The sequence below is a fragment of the Crassostrea angulata genome, chromosome 9 (assembly GCF_025612915.1).
Source record: "Crassostrea angulata isolate pt1a10 chromosome 9, ASM2561291v2, whole genome shotgun sequence".
In the NCBI taxonomy this organism is placed as follows: domain Eukaryota; kingdom Metazoa; phylum Mollusca; class Bivalvia; order Ostreida; family Ostreidae; genus Magallana; species Magallana angulata.
Window position 1 is genome coordinate 29,216,591 of NC_069119.1, and position 20,008 is coordinate 29,236,598.

At 32.8% G+C, this 20,008-nt stretch overlaps 1 pseudogene; it reads left to right on the plus strand.

Moving 5' to 3' along the window:
• The first annotated feature begins 7,699 nt into the window (after window positions 1-7,699).
• On the plus strand, window positions 7,700-18,192 carry LOC128163570 (uncharacterized; annotated as a pseudogene).
• Window positions 18,193-20,008: the final 1,816 nt, after the last annotated feature.

A 20,008-nucleotide genomic window follows, 5' to 3' on the forward strand; every position in this document is an offset into this window, starting at 1 on the left:
TTTCAAAATACACCAAAGACGTATTTGCATTGTTTTTTAATACACAGAACATTTTTTATGAAATCAATTATAATTGTCTTTTTTCAATGTCACACGCAGGGTGGTTTCCCTAAAGTTCACACACGTAATTCAATATGCTTCTTACATAAGTGTCGAAAAGAGAGAACATTGTTTCAACATTTAAATTTAATTGACTAACCTTAGATATTAGACAGAACATTGCTTCTCTACCTTGACTGGCTAATTGTTTTTTTTTTTATTACAATAAAATTTCCATTATAGTTTAACTAAAAACCAAGATACATAAATTTATCTACAACTTCTATTTGGTCAGTATGTATAATCCATTTTTCGTTTTCATGGACTTTACCTCCATTTCTAAATACTATATTTTTTTGGTTTTATCTGTATTAATGACTAAGTCCCGTTTTGAAGTGTAATCATATAACGCGTTCAACATTAGTTGAAGTTCATGTACAGATTCGTCAAAACACACCATGTCATCAGCATACATTAACGTAAAAAGATTTAACTCTCGTAATTGCAAAGGGTCATTACCATTCTTATGAACTCTCTACATTTCTAGATCATTGACATACAATTAGAAAAAAATGGGAGAAACATCAGATAACATTCTTGTGTCTTAATACAGGATTTCATATTATTATACACAGAACGTATAACATTAAATACCTTTCCTCTAATACCAAACATATCAAGTTTTTGCCAAAGTTTGAAACGCTCTACAGTATCAAAGGCTTTTTTAAGTCGATGAAACAACAATATAATCTTCTTTTTTTTCTATTTCGAAGAGACATATTAATAATTAAAGACAGAATAAAAGCTTCTACAGTACCTATGTTGGGTTGAAACCTGAAGAGCGTCTGTAATAACATCGTATGCGTTAGCTTAATTTATAAGCCTGTTATTTGGAATGGAAGTAAAAAAAGTTTTTAAAAAAATCAGCTTATTAGGTTTATGCCCCTGTATTTCATATTAAATTTTGGATCTGTCGAGTCACCTTTCTTAAAAACTGGAACAATTACTGATTTTGCCCACATTGTAGGAAAAATACCAGATTGTAAAATTTTATTTAATAAATTGTGTTTAATAGGGAGGAGGTTGTGTTTAAATTCAATAAAATATTCATTAAATAGCAAGTCTGTTCAATGGCTTTTGTCTCTTTGAAGGTTTGATATTGCGGTCTCTATTTCATTCTTTGTTATTTCCTGATCAATTTTATCAAACACAGCCGATTTATTGCTCATTACGTTTTCCGTTCTCGTCGTTGTCGCGTTTCGATTTAAAAATAACTCATTGAAATGGTTAGAAAATGCAATTGAGTCGACATGCGATTTATGTTATTTCTTTTCTTTTTTTAATATTTATAAAAAAAACCTTGGGATTCCGTCTACGAATTTGATTAAGCATGTTTCCATCGGTACGCATGTATTATCGCTTCAGTTTAGCAGCAAGAGTTTTATATTCTTTCTTTGACTGTACCAGATTGCTGTGGTTACTGCCACCTTTATCCCGGTTGAACAATTTAAGATGATATCTGTATTTGTTGTATTTTCCTTTTATCTCCGGTGTTACACAAAGCTTATCAATTTGCGTTCTGCTCCAGTAAGTTTATGTTGTAAATAGGTCAATAAACGAGTCTATAGAGTGTTGCGTCTCGTGTGTTGGTGTCTTTGTGGCTAACAGTTAAGTTTCGTAACATGTTGCTATTGCAGTTCGCGCTTTATTAAGACACTGGTTTCCATTTACATGATTTTGTTGGATTAAAGCTGTTATCTTCAGCGGTGTTTTCGCCTTTTGGTTCGGTAACAACGGGACATGTCAAGATTTGTAAGTGTAGCGGAGCGTGATCGGAATACATTATTAAATTCACAACCTGAAATTTTTCTATCAAGCCGAAAATATCTGGCGATGAGATACAGTAGTCCAATACACTGAGTCCCCTGGACCCCATAAATGTAAAGTCCCTGTACATTTTGTCTTTATGCCGACCACTCAGTATTCTGATGATTTACACAATAATTTTGTAACATTATCGTTATATTATTGTCCGGGTTAACCCGGGACAGTAAATCATAGTCCATTTCATAACCGATGGTTTCCATATAATTTAAGTTGTTTTCATGCATCACATCATTCACTTTTAGGTCTTCTCTATTTGAAGTCCGTACATTCAGATTACCTTACATCATTACTTTTCCTTCATTTTGTAGTGTGGATATTTGGGTTTCCAGATCATTAAGAAAGTCACAATCATAGAGACGGTAAAACGTGGACTTGCTTGGTGGGATATAAAAACAACTTACATATAAGTTTTTGTCAATGTTTTTCAGAGTTATTTAAGAGTATATGGATTTTTTATCCAGATAACAGTATCATGTTGATTTTTTAACAACCGATATAAATTTATAACTTTTTTTACGAATCAAATTAACAATCCCGCCCCCTTGCGAGCTTCTGTTCTTAAGTCTCGGGAAAATGTAAGTGTCAAACTTATCCAAACTAACATCAAAGTCCTTTTAAACCCAATATTCAGTGAATAGAACAATGTCATAGGGTAATAAACAATTTTGAAAGCATAAGTCATTAATTTTTGTCGAGAACCCACCATTAATGTTCCAACAAATAATGTTTAGTCTTTCACAGTAATGTTGGGTTCAGTTTATAACATTCTCGACACCATCATATCCCTTCATATCTGTATCACCCCCATCTCCAGCCTTTGTGCCCCGAATACTAGTATCAAGCGTCTCCAGTCCTCGGTATTCAACACCATCAATGTACAGCTTATTTACAAGAGATGCCCTTTTCCCCCGTTTTCTGGCATCTTTTAATATTACAGGTCACAGTTGCATTCTCTGTTCCTGTATTTGTATAGGGAAATGTTCTTGGATTCCGAATCTTTGTTCCCCCTAATCTGGACGCATTCGAGCGGGGCTTTCTCTCTGATCCTGAATGATGAAAACTTACTACCACTGGTCTGATATCACCGGATCTCCTCCTTCCCATCCTATGTGCTCTTTCGATATTCTGGCTGATGTTACTTATTCTGAGATAATCCTCACAGAATTCGTCCACAATACTCACACAATGTTCTTTTATGTTACCACCAGGTTAAGCAAAACCAAAAAAAAAACACAGGTTACTACGCATACTGCGACACTGAAGGTCAATCATTGTTTTCTCAATATCTTTTTGTGTCTATTCCAGTCTGTTAATATGGGACGAAACCAAATCACTGACACCTGTCGTATGAGTTAGTTGAACCCTCTCTTTGTTTTCAACACTTTCCAAATGTGTAAGAATGCACTTTATAAATTATGGGAGAGTGTATATTTCTTTCTTATGTATAATAAGTTAAAGGTCTATATCCTATGGTGGCATCTCTCTGTCCCTTATGTGCAAGTTATTTTCCAATCAAATATGTCGACATGCATGATAAATATGTTAACATGCAAAATAATTATGTCAACATGCAACATAACTATGCTGACATGCAAGAAAATTGCAAATAACGCCCACCTGTGACATCCAAGATGCTAGATGATACCATTTGTGTCCACATACTACTTATTTATGTTAACATCCAAGATAAATATGCTGACATGCAACTTATTTATGTCAACATGGAACTTAGTTATGTTAACATGCAAGATGAATAAGTTGACATGCAGCTTATTTATGTCGACATGCAACTTAGGTGTTTATAAGTTGCATGTCAACAAATTTATCTCGCCTGTAAACATAACTAAGTTGCATGTCAACATATTTATCTTGCATATCAACATATTTATACGGAAGCCCGTTGGTGCCTCGTAGGAAAAATATTTTTTCTGGCGGCCGCCAGATATATTTTGGCGGCCGCCGGATAACTATTTGACGGCCGCCATTTATTGTCTGGCGATGATGCCATTTTTGAAAAGTTGTGAATTTTAATCGAACTGCATGCGCGAGCCAAGGTTAAAATACTTAGATGTCCTACATATTAAATAGGTGTTTCATTGGCCCCCAGTCAACACGCGTTATGACTGATGTTCATCTCTAAAAAAAAAATGTCGTACATAGAAAATAAAACCAGGTCTAAATTTGCCTTCTCGTTCATTGTCTCTTTAGTTAATTAAACTGAATTTAAATTTTGAACAATACATTGAAAGCAAAATCTTTATAGATTATACATTTTGGGTGACCAGTATATTAATTGATATATACAATCTTATCGATTGAAGAACCAAGGTTAAATGTAAATGTTCATGTTGTCCGGTTTAGTTGGAATATACAATGATGTAATTTGTTTTAATGTTTTTTTTTGTAAAATTTATAACGGACAAAATCAGTCATAAGAAATTCATGATTTAAAAGAATTCTTTATCAATATCTTAAATGCTCTCATCAGAAACTTAGCTGATCTTTCTCCCATTGATAAATATTTCGCACCAATATTAGACCTATGAATTCAGAGATAATGCATGGTTGTTATGTTTTAAAATTTTAATTTATCGTGTGGTAGTACAAGTAAATGGATAGGACTTATTTCAATTTTAAGAAGATAAAAAGTAAGTTTTTATCATAGTTTTAAAATCTGATTTACAAATCCTCTATTGTAGCTCCTTGAACAATTGGAAATTAAATCGCTTTCGAAATTAAGTTCATTTTTCCAAGACACGCATTAAATTGTGCGTTTAATAAACGAGAGTGTATTGAAAGGACAAAGATCCCTGAAATGACAATGTCCTACAACATTTGTTAATTTTACTGTTAAAAGCATTAACTTTGCATATTTTAGAAATTTTAGAAATTTTAAAATCAAATAAATCTGAATTAATGGTTAAAATTAACAATTTACAATTATCATATATAACAGCCAATCAGGAAAGGTCTATCCCAAAATATGACGTGATTCATTCACTTTTGGTCTCCATTTTCTAGTTTTATCGATTTGAAAAGCAGATGACTCGATGATTTGGAGTATGATTTTTAATAAAATTTCAGAAACGGTTATATCGTGATTCGTGTAAATGATGCATGAGTTTACACAAAATAGTAGTAAGTGGCGAACGAATTTTTTTTTAACCTATTAATTTTATATGAATCGCAAGAAAATCATGACAGGTAAAAAGGTCTAAAAAATCAAAATGGCTACCGCGACAAACTTTTTTTTATTGTTATAGTACTTGGAATAATCTTATTGTAAAAAAGAAATATTTCTAACGTCAGATGCCTGTGTTTGTTATCGGTATACAAATGTTAACTTTGCTCGGTAATTCAACAGTTTGAGAGTTTTCGGAGTTTTCATAAACCTTGTATAACAGATACCGCCCTACTTATAGATTTTCCCTTTGATCACAAAATAAATAAATATAACTTTTTCAATTATACACCTAAATATAGTTATTTTGATTTTCCCAGTTAGTTGTAGTTTTTTAAAATTTTTCTTGGGGTCTTATTTTTACATAAAATAATCAATGTCAAGTTTTTACAATTTTGAAGAACAGTCCTGGTCGGGATTTAGCAAAATTATGACAAAGTATCAGGCAATTGCAAAAAGCCGAACGTTAGCATACTAAATATAGATTGAAATAACTAAATCAACCTCATAATTTTGGGAACATAATGGAGAAAAACGTGAACAATTACAAATTCAAACTTTCAAGACCCCGCCTTTGAGTACTCTCAGTACTTTGATTTATACAGAGAGACTGTGGCCGATAACGGTCTTTTTATTGTACTGCCTTTCATGCGATTTGGAATAAGAGTTTAACAACATAGTCATAGAACGGTCTGCTCTCGTGATAATATTGCCTGTACTAGCTGTCGTGGTCAATAAAGCTGACTTTAATCTGCGTTGGTAAATTCTTATACCAAAATTAAAACATATAGAAGGCAGTGCTTCCTTTACTTATACATGTTTACATAAAATTCCTCTCAAGTTAAGGTTTTTTGATGTTAAGATTTCCTGAACAAGTGTTTAGTTCAGTTTTAAAAGTTCAGAATCAACTCTTAAATACCATGTTTTACAACAAACATGTATAATAGAAGGCACAAAGTAATATAGAAATCATTCTAGATTCTAACAAAGTCTTCTATACATTCAACTCAACCAGTTTTTCAAAACCCTAAGCTCTGCAATTTATATTTAATGTCAAGTTTCAGAAATAATTAATAAAACTAATAAATTATAATTTATAAGTTGCTTGTCAACATATTTATCTTGCAAGTTGACATAAATAAGTTGCATGTCGACAAAAAAAGGTAGCATCTAGCGTCTTGGTTGTTACAGTTTGGCGATATTTCAGATTTTTTGAGATTTTGTATAATGTTGCACACAAGGGGCAGAGATATGCCACTATACAAGTGTTTATGCTTCGTAAAACAAAACAAAATGTTTCGTGCCTTAAAGAGGTTCGCTCTTTAGGTTTTAGGTTGCCATTTTGGATCACTTCTGGTCTTAAAATTCGGCATCACATATTAATTCTAGCAGTATATTTATATTTTACAATGCCAAATAATCGTGATTGAATAAAATTGTTTCAATAAAATCACATTTTTACACTCAGGGATTAATAAGGGACTATATTTTGTGGCAGAAGGTTTTTTAGAAGAAAATAAACAATTTTCATAACTCAATATTTTAAGAGTAATGTTACTTTAGCTTCAAAATTTTCAGCGCAGACTAAACTTCTAGATAGTTTGTATATTACGATATATTTATGATACTCTGAAAAAAAACAGATTTGAACAATATTTTGATACTTCTATCGACAAATTTGGCATATTTTATAAATATTTCATAGACGTTGAGTCAAAATGTACTCTAAGTTTGGCCTAAAATTAGCTTATTTTATTTCATAGCTCAAATTTTTGAGATGTGACCCCTACTTGTTTTACTTTTACATAAGACATTAAATGTATATCTATTTGCATGCAATGTTTAGGAAAGATGACATTACTAATATTTTTTTTAATTGCGTTATATGTTGATTACTCAAAAATTTGTAATAATCTTAAGATATGTTGTTTTGTTCATTATTTACTGGCATTTGACGCGCCAAGGAAAACAATACAACTTTTAAACTTTGACTTAGATATTACTTATATATAGTCACTACATGTGTTACTTCATACTGTGTCAAAATCATAGCTAAATAAAATTTCAAATTATAAAAAATTGTTTAAGATTTCTTCAATTAATCAATTTCCAATCTAAGTTTAAGCAAAATTTTAAGGAAAATTATTTTTTTTTCTGTTTGGGGCACTATATTTCCAAAACATTGCATGTGCCATTGGTCACGAATAAAACAAATGACCACTTTAGCTCCCTATCTTTATTTCCAAGTGGTTTCAAATGATTGATATTGCTAGTAATTCAGGTGCCAACCTTTTTAAACCATCTTATTTAGTCATAGCAGAAAACATATATATAATGAGTGTCAGTGCTAATTAATTAATTGATAAAAATAGTACCATTCCATTAAATTAATTAATTGATCGATTGATGTGACTTCCACTCACTTAAAAAAAAAATGTTCCTGTCATTGATCGTGATTTTCGATTTTGACTTTGTTCAATAACGAGGAAACAAAATTTATTTGCAATTATCTTTTAACGACCATATTTTTCAACAAGTTTAAAAAATCAAAAAAATAGATCATCCAACTTAAGTTGTTAGGATTGAGAGAAAATGAATTATACTTTTGTAATATTGCTTTTGAAATAACGATTTGTATATGCAACAATTTGTGAAGGGTAAGCTTTTAGTATAAGATATTCTTTATTTCCTCCAAATTAATGGAGAGTATTACTTAATCAAATTATAAACGCAAGTGAAAATAGAACAGAAACAAAACATATTTATATATGTACATATTTTGATGCAATGCTATGGGATTTGTATGCTGTGCTATGAGAAATTGAAATGAAGGGGCTTAATGATATAGTATGGTATGCTTTGCTATGGAATGCTATGAAATTTGAACAAGACATCCAAACATTTAGAAGTAAAATGAAAAGAGGCCAACTTTTACCACTAATCTGCAACGTGAACATTTTTTCTTTTAAAAAAGGTTGAACTGTTGTATGCTATGCTACGGTATGCTGTGATATGATATAACGATTGAGATTCTATGAGATTGTATACCTTGGAATGAGATTCCAATGCTATGGTATGGGACTCCAATGCTTTGCTATGGAATTCCAATGATATGATATGATATTTCAATGATATGCTTTGCTATGGTGTATGTTGTAAAAGATATCCTTGAACTGACTGTACCTTCAATAACTAATTTTATTTTCCAGTCAAAATGGAACACCATGCTGCCTTCGGTACAAGTGGAATGATATCTTAGAGAAATGTACACGTAAGACAATTTAATTCGTTTAATGTACCAACTTGACTAAACTCTTCCCCTCGAATTGCATGTATTTGATTGATTTTAAATTAATATGAAAAGAATGGGAAAAACAAGCAAACAATGCATAGCTTTATTTTTATGGGCTAAATTTTTAGTCAACAAGTAATTGTACTGGAAAAAAATGTCATATATTGTTACCCCGTCCCAGTTGACAAATATATTCAAGGATTATAATACCGCATTCAGTAAATTCTTTTTAAAGCATTAGTTCATCATATTCAATTATTTTGATAAGAAAAGAAAAAAAAATGAATTGTTGCAGGATAAACGGCATAGACTGTTTTTACGGGTAAACGTGAAATTTAAATCTGAAAAATTGTTATAAAAGAGAAAAAAAATATTTAGATATAAGACATTATACACATCGAAAATCAACTCAATTTTTCATTTGTTTGAATGAATGCTATCTTATATCTCATAAATATTTATGCAGCCTGTAAAAAAGGATACAGTGGAACAAACTGTAACACCATATTTGTTTAATATCCTTCTTATGGATTAGACTGTCAGTCTTTATGTAACTGCACTGCCAATCAATGTGATCATGCCAACGGGTGCAGGCACGATACAAAAGGTACACTTTACAATTATATCTATATGTAAATCATTTGATGTGTAAAAAACCTTAATTGGTGAGTATGATTTTAGCAAAACATTTAAGGAATTGTATACATATAATGTATAAACATTCATTGGTTTTCTTTTTTTGACAAAGGAGGTTCAAATACTTTATACAATAGTGATGTTCTGGCTAGGACTATTAAAGCATATACATTTTCATATGAATATCATCATTTAATAAACTAAATGAGAGGTCTTAGAATCGGTGATATTGTTAGATATGGTATGTAACATCAAATTAAGTACGCAGCGGCAATGCATTATTTTATGCAATTGTTTATGATGAGTCAATTAAAAAAAATTGTAAAGCATGCATGTTTACAGATATTTCATTACGAGTATGGGTCTTTTATTTTTTTTTTATTAAAATGCCGTGTTTTTTTTTTACATTTAAACGTGAAAGATATAAGCTATTATGTTATGTATTATGCATTTTGTAGATATTTATATAAAGATAAAGTTTTAAATTTAATTATTATTTTTTTTTTGTTAGATGTGAAGACTTTTCACATGAGTCTACAACCAATGTTTTGGAGGAAACAACACATTTTGAACTGTCAACAAAAGAACCTTTCCACGTAAAAGGTAATAATTACACTTTTAATTAAAGTGCCTTTTTGAATTGAATGAACAGATTCATCTTTATCATATAAGGTGACCCGTATACGTTAAAGTCCTCATTTCTAACTGTTTCATCGTATAGTTATTGAAATTTAATCGCAATGTGACGTTCATGGACATCAATAAATATATTCTAAAGTGTACAATTTTACTTATTGGTTTAAAGCTGACAAGAATTCATAAATACGTATTATTTCCCTTTTATCTCCGATTTCCGCCATATTAAAAAATAGTTCTCAATTTCTAGTGTCCTGCTCATCGCTACACACCCCCTGTATATGGCCGAGAGCGTTACTCATGCTTCACTGCATTCAGGAAATTCATACACCCGAACACGTTACCTTGGACGAAAAGACGTGTAAAACGCGTTTTGAACAAAAATAATATGACAACCACTGCACTGGCTAGATATATCCAACGACGAAACAAGACAGACTGAAATTTAGACGCAGGTTCTTCAAAAACTCCTCGATAGTTGTAGACCGTTTTCCTGTGTATGCTATAACATCGCACAGGCGCAAACCACACACTGTGGCAGATTGAGCAATGTCAATTATCGCATGAATCTTAAAAACGGAGCGTATTTTGTAGGAACGGATCAAAAAGTTGCTACTTTTTTGAATTTACTATCATTTATCTACTGTGTTGGGTGAAGTGCCGCCGGGCTTTTCAAGAAGATGCAGACGTTATGCACTCTGTATGAACGACACACGTGTTTGATGTGCATGCGAAGTATGACAGCACAGTCTGTGCAAAATAATACAGGTACCTTGGACATCTTTTCAAAGAATAAATATATTTTGTATTTCATTGACTGTTGTTTTCTTTATTCTTCATTACTACAATTTACTACAATGTTCATGCATTTAGAAGTCCGTACAACGTAAATGCCTCGATCGGAAAGCAACCGACTTTAACTTTCTCAACTGGTATATACCACAGTGGCAGTAGAAGAGCGATCGAAACTAATATGGCGACGAAATGCTATTATGAAATCATGTCAGCTTTAAGAAATTATTACTTCAGCCAACACAGTAAAGGCTGCAAGTACCCCAACAACGCGCATAATGACATTTGGAACAATCATTCTTGCAGTAGTGTGTTTCATTTTAGTAAGAACAAGGGACGTTATTGGCCAAAAAATGCCGTGTTGTTTTAAAATCTAATGATACCTACCATTTTCAAAAGCCAAGAATAAACAAAACTCAATGGTATATGATTTATTTATATAACTTTAGTGTAAGTATGATACATTTTACGTTAAACACGGCGCCTTTTTAAAACGAAACGTCGACATTTTACGAAGCCTTTAACGCGGCGTCGTAAACATGACGGACAGGCTTAACTGGATTTTAACACAACCAAACATTTCTCTTATCTTTTAATATTTTTTTTTTGGGGGGGGGGGTATTAGTATTTATTTCCAAACTTTCCATTCCCTTTGTTTAGAATAAGGATTGTGTATTAACTAACCCGACATAGTTAGGGAATCCGTACTGCAGAGAAATACTCGAAAGCCAGTAGAGGTAAATGAATATATTATTTTACATCCAACAAGTATGATTCCCTCTATTTTATTACGAAAATGGATTGTACATTCATAGCTCTGTTGAAATTGACAGAACTGAAATATAAACGATCCAGTTCTTACTAGTTTATCGATCGGTCGAAACCTTTAGCAACCGAAGAAAAATCCCGGACTACACGAAATAATCATGGTGATGTCAGAATCAAATTCCAATAGGAGACGATTTGGGTGTTTCTTATACCTAACGTACTGATGTACGTAACAATAATTTTGTTAATATTTCTGAATTTTTTCAACCAATTTTTTAATTTGTTGATAGAAAGATGTAAATATAAACAATAAATTAACGATCAATGCAGAGAAAAAGAACGCGGGTAATGAAAGTTTTTTTCTGCAATGTCGCCACCTTCATTTACCGCATGAATCACCATTGAAAGCATTTTATTGTTTAATATCTTACTTATACTTTGTTAGTTTCTTGATTTTTTTCTAATACACAAACAAATACATGTAATTTAAGACAATCGACGCGCGTGGATAGAACAATTTAGCAACTTTATAAATGCGGGAATTTCACAAAGAAAATCATTTACCAATCGGTACAATAATATACAAGAAAACTGATTAATTAAACAGATGAATAATATATTTGAACTTCTAGCAAGTATTAAGAACGAGCACAGGTCAATGCACTTTCTTTTCAATCTATTTACGTGTGCTTTGTATAGATAAAACCTATAAACCTGGTCATTGATCGTCTACAAACTTTTAGTCAATGTGTTGAGATTGTTGTTTAAACCGTGAGTCTAGAATAAATATAATTTATTCAAATAAGACTTTAGAAATTCAGTCACTGTTAGTATGCACAAACATACATTCAGAGAGAGAGAGAGAGAGAGAGAGAGAGAGAGAGAGAGAGAGAGAGAGTTTATTTCTGTTTAACGTATAGAATATATACAAATTAAACTTCACACTCGCAGTGTAAGAATCATATCAAACATAACAAACAATGTAAGACTAAGTTGTTGCTGGTCATACTTCTATTATCTTCGGACTTGAAAAACAAAGGAACGACATGTTTTTGTTGTCGACTCGCGGAGGGAGCATGTGATGCAGCTAACGGGCTGAGTATATATATAGCACGTGGACTCTGAAACTGCTTGGTTGAACTTCATCATAATATGCTATTGTGCATTATTTTATCGATTAAAGGATTTAATATATGACAACTAGATTAAATAAATAGTCTATCTCTCTCTCTCTCTCTCTCTCTCGCTCTCTCTCTCTCTCTCCCTCTCTCTCTCTCTCTCTCTCTCTCTCTCTCTCTCTCTCTCTCTCTCTCTCTCTCTCTCTCTCTCTCTCTCTCTCTCTCTCTCTCTCTCTCTCTCTCGTTTCTTGGAACATGTGATGTAGCCTATAAACAAAAGGTTTCTAAGTGGTTTGATAAAGATGAAGTCTAAAATTTTAGACAAGATCACGAAAGACACTTTATCTACTGATTCACTAATTCTGCGCGCTAAAAAAATGGATATTTACATTTTTCAGTGTCTTTGCCTGTGATAACACTACGTATCGATTTTGTACTGTACAGTCTAATAAATTCAAAAGACGTATAATTGGGGCGCAAGTGGGGTTTGATTATTTATATTCAAATAATTCACAGGATGAATGACCAACTTTAAGTCCTCCTTAAAGATAGCTTAAAGGTGTTTAAAGGTAGCTTAAAGACGATCTTTAAGCCACCTTTAAGCTACCTTTAAGCTATAAGTATTGCTTAAAGGTGGCTTAAAGAAAGCGTAAAGATGGCTTAAAGGCAGCTTAAAGACCATCTTTAAGCCACCTTTAAGCCACCTTTAAGGACAACTTATAGGTCCTTAATGTCCAAACTTCTTTAAGCCACCTTTAAGCCACCTTTAAGCTACCTTTAAGCCACCTTTAAGCCATTAAAAAAAATTTAATTCAATATTGTGCTTAATTTCCAACAAAATGTATTAACTTTATGAAAGAAAAGGTATTAAAACGGTTTTTGTTCTAGAAAGAAAAATGAAAAAAAAAACACAAAAAAAACCGGCAACGGCGAGAATTGAACCCGGGACCCTTAGTTTAGTAGCATCACCACACATCCTCTGCGCCACGGCAACTTACATATATATGAGCGTTTTTATATCCTATATATCAGTGGATATTGAATCACTGTATTGAATGTGTTTACTTGAAAAGATTTTGACAAACCATTCAGTTTGTAACAATCAATTATATCTAATTTATAAATTACATGCATGCATGTATTTAGAATGAAATACGGAACTTGGTCTTCAGTGAACAAAAATATATTATACCTAAATGGAAACCGTTAGGTTCACTATAGTAGGCTTTCTTAGTTAATAAATTTAAACCGAGTAGATATACGTTCATCTAATTTATAGCTATAAAAATGTAAGAAAGAAAATGAAATCATTTCTTTTATTAAATGCCTGGATATTATTACGGTATTTGTTCAATTTCCCGCAATTTCCCGCAATTTCCCGGTTTTCATGATCGCGGCGCCGTTCCAATATGTTTAAATATTTACATGTAATTGTATGTACATGTACATGATTTTTAAACTATCAATTCTATAACAAACAAAATTACCAATTACCGGTGACGTATTTACTGCATGTGGCAATTGCAAATGACTTGTACATACAATTGTATGAAGTGCCAGGCCGGGTATATTTGACATATTTACCCTTATACATATATTTAAATAATCAACCCCTATTTATGATCACCGGTACATTAATTAATTAGCCTCAAGATTTTACTCTTACATACATGTATCGTTAATTTGTAGACGTAACATCTTTGAAACCCAGAGCTAGGAAATAATACTTTGAAAATGAATTACAAATGTAAATTAACTTTTATTCACTAGCCTTATCGTATACTCGTACATACTAAGATTCAACGCCTTTAGAAACCCTGACGTGCACCTGGGCACACGACACACCTGTTGTGTATATCTTGTATATTCTGTGTTAGTTCCAGGGGTTTTCTTAAGTTGGACAAACAATAGACTTTAATTAGATATACACAAACATGCACCTGGGCACACGACACAACTGCTGTGTATATCTTGTATATTCTGTGTTAGTTCCAGGGGTTTTCTTAAGTTGGACAAACAATAGACTCTAATTAGATATACACAAACGAACAAAACTATGTCTAGACAAACAAAGCAGTAATATCCTGCCCGATATAACAAAGGCAGTTGAGAGTCTTTAACATGTATCTAGCAGATCTAGAGTTAGAAATAATGAAAATTGAAAAAAAATACAAACCTTAAACCGATTAACAAATTAAATCATGCATTTTTGGTTCATTATCTTTATTTTGTTTAATAACCGGATGAACTGAGAGAGAGAGAGAGAGAGAGAGAGAGAGAGAGAGAGAGAGAGAGAGAGAGAGAGAGAGAGATATTTTTTCACCGATTAATTTATAATAGGAAACAAACATACTTTAATTAGTTTTATGCACATATTAAGATACAGAGACTGCGCTCATACCTACAATAATTTTGAAACCCCCCAAAATTATAAAGAATTTTATAACGGCAATCTGTGTCCATCAGAGCGGTGCTGATGATAGCGATCTGTGTTTAATGGAGCGACGATTAAAACCGCCTGGAACACCCCCCCCCCTTCCTTGGAAATTATATTATCACTCGGATGACCCCCTCCCATCTCTATAAAAGAGCTTTTGCATTTAATATATGTTTTTATTGTTCAGCTTGATCAATATTGACTTAAAGGCCACTTAAAGACAGTGTAAAGGCAGCGTAAAGAGAGCGTAAATGCCACTTAAAGATGCTTAAAGGTGGCTTAAAGGTGGCTTAAAGGTAGCTTAAAGAAGTTTGGACATTAAGGACCTATAAGCACTTGCTTAAAGGTGACTTAAAGGCGGCTTAAAGGTTGTATAGCCTTTAAGCTCCTTTAAGTCACCTTTAAGCCACCTTTCAGGACTTGCTTAAAGATGGTTTTTCGCCCTGTGATTAATCGTACAATTGCTGAAAATTGTATGAATATAAGTAATAAGGTATCATTCTTTGAATATTATGAGGTGAAAATTTCGGTCGGGGCGTGATCAAATCTATCATAATGCCCGTCGGGCTTTATTGGATTTGATCACGCCCCGACCTAAATTATCACCTCATAATACTCAAAGAATGATTCCTTATTCCTTTAATATACCGGTGTATGAAACATGTGCATGTTTTATAGGAACAAAAATAGATACTAGTAAATATAAAAATGTTTTATAGAAAGAAAATATAAGTTGAAATTAACTGCATATAATGTTCTTATCGAGAAGGTATAATTGTTTTCATTAATATTTTAGATTTGATATCGCTGAATGGAGTAACGGCGGACTTTTTTTTTGGGGGGGGGGTAAAAATTGGATTAATCGGGTGACAGTCGGCAGGTCATCAGCCGTTGTCTTGGACGATGTCGTATTCATTTTACGTCGGCCGACCAATTTTGTGTCCATCGGGTCAAGTTACATTTTTTTCTGCGTCGGTGGCCGATTTCTTCAGCTAAACCAGTCGTTCAATACTAGTAGTCCATCGAACAATTCTCGATCATCTTCCGACCTTCGGAAGACAGTTCTTATGTCTGTCGTCGCTCGGTCGATCGACATTTCGGCATTTGGATTTTCTTAAATGTCGGCCGACTGACGATCGAGGGTCAACTGGTCTTCGGGGCGATTTTGACAAATCGGCTGATGCACTGACGATCAACCTTATACGGATTAGGTTTAACATTTACCGGCTATCGGTTAATATGTAAGCAGCGGTCAGGCGCGGAACCCTTTTCCTCGATAAATTGAAGCAATGCCCACGAAGTAACAGGTGAATATTCAGAATTATTACCTAATCAAAGGGATTTTGTTGTTCTATTACAAATTAAATATTTGTGTCTATTTTTGAACTGCCGGTCAATAGACTGCGATCTATTAGACCGCCGGTCAATAGACTTCGATCTATTGGACCGCCGGTCAATAGACAGTGATCTGTTGGACCGCCGGTCAATAGACTGCGATCTATTGGACCCCGGTCAATAGACTGTGATCTATTGGACCCCGGTCAATAGACAGTGATCTATTAGACCCCGGTCAATAGACTGTGATCTATTGGACCCCGGTCAATAGACAGTGATCTTTTGGACCCCGGTCAATAGACTGTGATCTATTGGACCGCCGGTCAATAGACTTCGATCTATTGGACCGCCGGTCAATAGACTGTGATCTATTGGACCGCCGATCAATAGACAGTGATCTATTGGACCCCGGTCAATAGACTGTGATCTATTGGACCCCGGTCAATAGACAGTGATCTATTAGACCCCGGTCAATAGACTGTGATCTATTGGACCCCGGTCAATAGACAGTGATCTTTTGGACCCCGGTCAATAGACTGTGATCTATTGGACCGCCGGTCAATAGACTGTGATCTATTGGACCGCCGGTCAATAGACAGTGATCTGTTGGACCGGCAACGTATATCAGAACGCGTGTATGTTATGATGTTACATTCTTTCTCAGAGAGTGTATATTCCTTTACATAGACGCTGTTTTTAGTACTTGGTGAAACCAAATTCAATGTTATCAAAATGGAGTATCTAATAATCAACAGTTTTAAAGCCTCACATAAGGTAAAAAACTATTAAAAATCTAATGAGTTGAAGACTCCTCCTTTTGTGTGTAAACTAATACACAATTAAATTGAGATGTTGTTATGCATGCAACAAGTGTGGTGCATGTAAAAGATGAAAAAAATCTTAGTATATTGCATAATGGCACGAAAACCTTCTGCAATATGGCAATTGTAAACCCGGAAAACTAAAAAAGGAATTAGGTAATAAAACAATTATTTAATGCTTGAAAAGTCAATAGACCAGAATTTTTTCCCTTGGTGCAGGGAACAGGCCGTTGGCCTCGGGCAATAGATCATACTGAGCTGTTCCCTGCACCTTCGGGAAAAATATTCTGGTCTATTGACTGCTCAAGCATTAAATAACTGTATAATAGCGAACTTGTCTATTTAATCGGCCGACAATCGGTACTAGTCAAAAGTAAGAAAATATCACGGAAGACGAAGACAATATGACAATATGTCTAACGTCTGTTCTGGTTTTACGATTGATTAAACTACTTCGATCACATATGACGGATACAAACATAAACTGTCTACTTAAAGAGGAAATTATTAGTGCTTTGATCAATCCTTTCAATATGTCGGCGATTTTTCTTCTGTTATGATCTCAACAAAAATCCACTGTAAAAATTTTATATAATCGTTTACATCTAAATAGTGTGTGTGTTGTAATTTTCTATTTATTTATTTATCAATTTATTCATTTTTCGGTCGCAATTTCTATTTCTTTTTTCCTTTTGGCTCCTCTTACGTATACAAAAAATTATTTTAGATGTTTAAAAGAGAAACCCTCTTTCACCGGTAAAAACCGCGTGTTACGCCGAGTAACTGTCCGTGTCGGATCGCGTTGTTTGAATGACGTTGTTAAAATGTGCAATTTTCTAATCCTTTTTGCTAAAATTCACATTGTTCACAGTTGTTAACCGTCACCATTTTCAGTATATGAATTTGTTATGATACAGAAAATAAGTATGTTAAATATAAAAGAGGTTAATGCATGTGAAAGGTTTTAATTTCAGCAAAGATTATTCATATTTCTATATATTATAACGTTTTTTTGAGATCAGTCCATGTTTAGCGTACACTAGTGACGTCATAATGAAAGATGACGTCATTTTGGTGCCTGTAGAATTTAGGCAGTATCAAACTTAGTACAATGCACCACAATTAAAAAAACAAAACTAAGACGTTGAAAATATGATAAATTTTGCGGCCAAATACGGCTAATAACGTCCCTTGTTCTTTTGATTCTTTATACTGATCAGATGGAAAATTCCAATGTTTGCATTAAATAAATGCAAATACTTTTCGACACATTGTCTTGTCTTTCCATTATGACTTTCTTTATAAACTGCCCGACAATGTGTTTTTATTTCCATGATTAATAAAGGTTTACTCTTTGTCTTATTTTGAAGTTTCGATTTACATGTACTGTGTTTTTCAGCCACCTGTTTTAATTATAAATAACATTGCATGTGTAAAATATTAGTTATTTTAGCCTTTTACATGCAGTATACTCAGTCTGGGATTTTATTTCAACGGATGTTTTAGTGAATGATGTGAGAGTCATCAATCAAAAAAGTATGTGCTGATTATTAAGAGAGGCTGTCAGTAACAATTGAGAATTTTCTTTTTAAAAGTGGAAAGTGCAAAAATCACGAATTAGAACGAAACTTTTACACTTTTGTGTACAGTGACAATAAATAATAAAAAAGTGAAAATTTACCAAAACTGCGCGTGTGTTTTTATGGCAACACAACGTGTTACAGTGAAATTCATGAAATGTTGTATTTTCAACTTTTTCACGAATATCGATGAGTACACAATATCTGAACAATCTTTAGAGTGATAAAATTAAGGAAAACAATCAGTTTATTTTATTTATCTTTAAAAAGACATAGTTCTCTCCTTATTCATAGAAAATATTTTATTAAAATATATAAAAATGAGCAAAATGGACTTCTTTTCAGACGGTATTTTTTCTGAGGCGCAGCAGGAGTGACATTCATTCTATATGTCGTATTTTAGACAAAAATGTATGCTACCGATATAGTGAATAAAAGAAGTTAAACAATTTACTAGTTTTCTGTAAAACCCGAAACACTATACACATGTTTTCCGCATTTCACTTAATGATTACCCCTCTTCATGTGAACTCTCTAGAATTGAAGGAAGAAATGAATGAACTCTTGAAGAAGATGGAATAAACCTTTACCAGTATCAAACGAACATCGAAATCGCGGTGACAGCAAAAGTAAGGCACACACTTTTAATATATAATCATGTTTCCTCTCGCCCGACTGACCCTACATTTTACAGTTTTAGAGTACTGTTACTTTAGCTTCAAAATTGTCAGTGCAGACAAAACTTTTAGATAGTTTGTGTATTACGATACATTCATGATAGTCTGAAAAACATATCTGAACAATATTATATTTCTATCATTATCATTTGGCATATTCTATTAATATTTCGTAGATGTTGAGACCAAATGAACTCTAATTTTGGCCTAAAATTACCTTATTTTACTTTATATCATTCTCAAATTTTTGAGATGTGACCCATACTTGTTTCACTTTTACAGAAGACATTAAATTTATATCTATTTGTATGCAATGTTTAGGAAAAATGACATAATTAATATTTTTTTTTCTATAATTTGATTACTCAAAAATTTGTGATAATCTTAACATATGTTATTTCGTTCATTATTAACTGGCATTTGACGCAACCAGTAAAGCAATATTATTTTTTTAACTTTGACTTAGATATTACTTTTATAGTAAATGCATGTGTTACTTCATACTGTGTCAAAATCAAAGCTAAATAAAAGTTCAAATTCTAAAAAATATCTTAGATTTCTTCAATTAATGAATTTCCAATCTAAATTATAGCGAAATTTTCAGGATTTTTTTTTTCTGTTTGGGGCACTATTTTTCCAAAACATTGCATGTGCCATGGATCACAAATAAAATAAAGGACCATTTTAGCTCCCTATCTTTATTTCCAAGTGGTTTCAAATGATTGACATTGCTAGTATTTCAGGTGCCAACCTTCTTAAACCATCTTATTTAGTTATAACAGAAAACGTATGTATAATGAGTGTCAATA